Source organism: Colobus angolensis, unplaced genomic scaffold (genome assembly GCF_000951035.1).
Source record: "Colobus angolensis palliatus isolate OR3802 unplaced genomic scaffold, Cang.pa_1.0 Scaffold300, whole genome shotgun sequence".
NCBI classification, from domain to species: Eukaryota; Metazoa; Chordata; class Mammalia; order Primates; family Cercopithecidae; genus Colobus; species Colobus angolensis.
This window is the reverse complement of record NW_012116267.1, coordinates 3,062,828-3,065,823: the sequence shown is the minus strand read 5'-3', so window position 1 is coordinate 3,065,823 and position 2,996 is coordinate 3,062,828. Positions and strand designations below refer to the sequence as shown.

Genomic DNA, 2,996 nt, shown 5'->3' with positions numbered 1-2,996 from the left:
GCGTGGTGGCGGGCGCCTGTAGTCCCAGCTACTCGGGAGGCTGAGGCAAGAGAATAGCATGAACCTGGAAGGCGGAGCTTGCAGTGAGCAGAGATTGCGCCACTGCACTCCAGCCTGGGCGACAGAGTGAGACTCGGTCTAAAAAAAAAACTTTAAGTTATAAAAAGATTCCTTGTGAAATAAAATTATATCAAAGTACAATCATCTGTTTTTTATTATCTACCTGAAACTTACCCTACAATGACAAAAAGATTTTCATAAAGCAAGGCTTTTAATGGCTAAAACCCAGAAACAGCCAAAATGCCCATGAATAAGGAACCAAAAAATGTATATTAGGGTATATCCAAACAACAGTATACCCCACTACATTTTGAAAATGAGGCAGGTTGGCTGGGCAGGATGGCTCACACCTGTAATCCCAGCACTCTGAGAGGCTGAGGCAGGTGGATGGCTTGAGCTCAGGAATTCAAGACCAGCCTGGGCAACATGAGGAACCCATCTCTACAAAAATTACAAAAATCAGGCGTGGTGGCACTCACCTATAGTCTCAGCTACTCGGGAGGCTGAGGTGGGAGAATCGTTTGAGCCCCAAGGCTGCAGTGAGCAGTGAGGGAACCACTGCACTCTACCCGGGGCAACACAGTGAGACCCGATCTCCAAAGTGAGGGGTGGGGTTGTGGGGAAATGAGGTAGGTCTCTACGTGCTTAACAAGGAAATGTGTCCTTATATTATCATCAGCTGCCAAGCAATATTATAGTATAACACCCTCCTAGGGAATGGAATTGAGGATGTAAAGAGTGAAAAGTGAAGAAACAAGGAATCCTAACTTGACATACCTCTGCACTGAATTTTACTTGATATTCTTCTGCCATGTTTAAATGTTTTAAACAACCTGAATGTTACTTTAAACATTTAAAAAGGAAAACGGACTAGGTACGGTGGCTCACACCTGTAATTCCCGCACTTTGGGAAGCCGAGGCAGGTGGATCACCTGAGGTCAGGAGTTCAAGCCTCTACTAAAAATACAAAAATTAGCTGGGCATGGTGGGGGGTGTCTGTAATCCCAGCTACTCGGGAGGCTGAGACAGGAGAAACGTTTCAACCTGGGAGGCGGAGGTTGCAGTGAGCCACAATTGCGCCATTGCACTCCAGCCTGGGCGACAAGAGCGAAACTCTGCCTCAAAAAAAAAATATACATATAAATAAGTTAAAAATAAACTTTAGGCCGGGCACCGTGACTTACCCCTGTAATCCCAGCACTTTGGGAGGCCGAGGCGGGTGGATTATGAGGTCAGGAGATCGAGACCATCCTGGCTAACACGGTGAAACCCCGTATCTACTAAAAATAAAAAAAATTAGCCCGACATGGTGGTTGGCGCCTGTAGTCCCAGCTACTCAGGAGGCTGAGACAGGAGAATGGAGTGAACCCAGGAGGCGGAGCTTGCAGTGAGCCGAGGCTGCGCCACTGCACTCCAGCCTGGGCGACAGTGTGAGACTCCGTCTCAAAAAATAAATAAACAAATAATAATAAACTTTAAAAGGCCCGGCGTGGTGCCCACGCCTGTAATCCCAGCATTTTGAGAGACCGAGGCGAGCAGATCACTTGAGGTCAGGAGTTCAAGACCAGCCTGGCCAACATGGTGAAACTCCCTCCCTTCTAGGAGTATAAAAATTAGCCGGACGTGGCGGTAGGCGCCTGTGATCCCAGCTGGTCGGGAGGCTGAGACTGTAAAATCCCTTTAACCCTAGAGGCATGGGTTGCAGTGAGCAGAGATCGCTCCACTGCACTCCAGCCTAGGCGACAGCGACTGTACTTGCAGCCTGGTCAACAAGTGAGACCCTGTCTCAAAAAAAAAAAAAGGAAAATGAGGATAAAATAAGATAAATTCTTTATTTTGGCCCCCAGAAGTGAATTCAGAATTCAGAAAAGACTGGCCAGCGTAAGGCCGCCGTAACCCTAGCTGACAGAGAGGAGGGATTGGGGTGGCGAGTGGAGAGGCTGTGTCTCTGGAAGAAGAAATATACGTCCCCATTCAGTCTGATTAAACCTACTTTTCCAGCGCGATCAATATTCAAGATAACTTTTGGTTTGCCTTTCAAGAAAGAAGTCTTGCACCACTATCCTGTTTTTAAAAAAAAAGTTTAATGTTTCCTCTACGTTTGAAATGCATGCAGGTTTAAAAGACGAGAAGAGACAAAATGATGAAAAAGTGTGACCGGCTTGAGAGTTCAGAGCCTCTGGAAGTGTCAAGGGATCCACAGTGCAGGTAGGATGAAGAGTCTGAGAGAGGAGGTGGGATCTTCCGAAAAGGGAAAGTCGGGTCTTGGAGCGCGACGATGCAGATGCCACTTCCCTCCCACCCCGTCCCGTCAGAGGCCTCCACTCCCTGCCCCTCCGCACCCCCCGACCCAGGCAGGCGCAGCGGGGAGCAGCCCAGCCCAGGCCGTCTCACTGCTTTGGTTCTGAAAGGTTATGTATTTACTTTAGAATTTCAGCACCTTCTAACGTACTGTTTTAACTACCTTTAACTAGCCTATCGGCTAAAAACCGAAACGGTCCTACCCGCGACTACCACTGCTCCAGTGACAATGCTCTGCTGCTACTTATTTAACGGGGCCCAAGGTTTACAATTCTCGAAAGAATGTTGTTCCCCTTCCCTTTCCCTTCCCGCCTCTGTACTTGACTCTGGTTAAGTATGAAATCAGAAAAGTGCGGAAAACACGGGCAGATTCCTAGCAATGGATTGGGGCAAACGAGAGGGGCGAAGAAGGGCTGGAGCTCCCCGGAGCCCCTCGCTCCGGCCTCGGGAGGGCGTCGCGGCCGCAGCAGGGCGTCCCGAAAACCATCGTCTCCGTGCCCGCCGCCCGAGAAGGTGAAAGGCACGAGATGGAACCTCTCCAGCCCTCCCCAGGAACGCAACCTGACGGCGCGACAGAGCGGCAGGGAGGCCTCTCCGGGCTGCTTGAGGGTCGCGGCGGCGCCACGGTCACTGTC

At 49.9% G+C, this 2,996-nt stretch overlaps 1 protein-coding gene across 1 annotated transcript in view; it reads right to left on the bottom strand.

Annotated features, from left to right (window-relative positions):
• TMEM50B (transmembrane protein 50B) overlaps positions 1-2,996 on the bottom strand; it is a 28,826-nt gene extending 25,830 nt beyond the window's left edge. The window contains exon 1 of the mRNA XM_011950050.1: positions 2,923-2,996. The gene's annotated coding sequence lies outside the window, so the exon portion shown is untranslated. The remainder of the gene's footprint in view (positions 1-2,922) is intronic.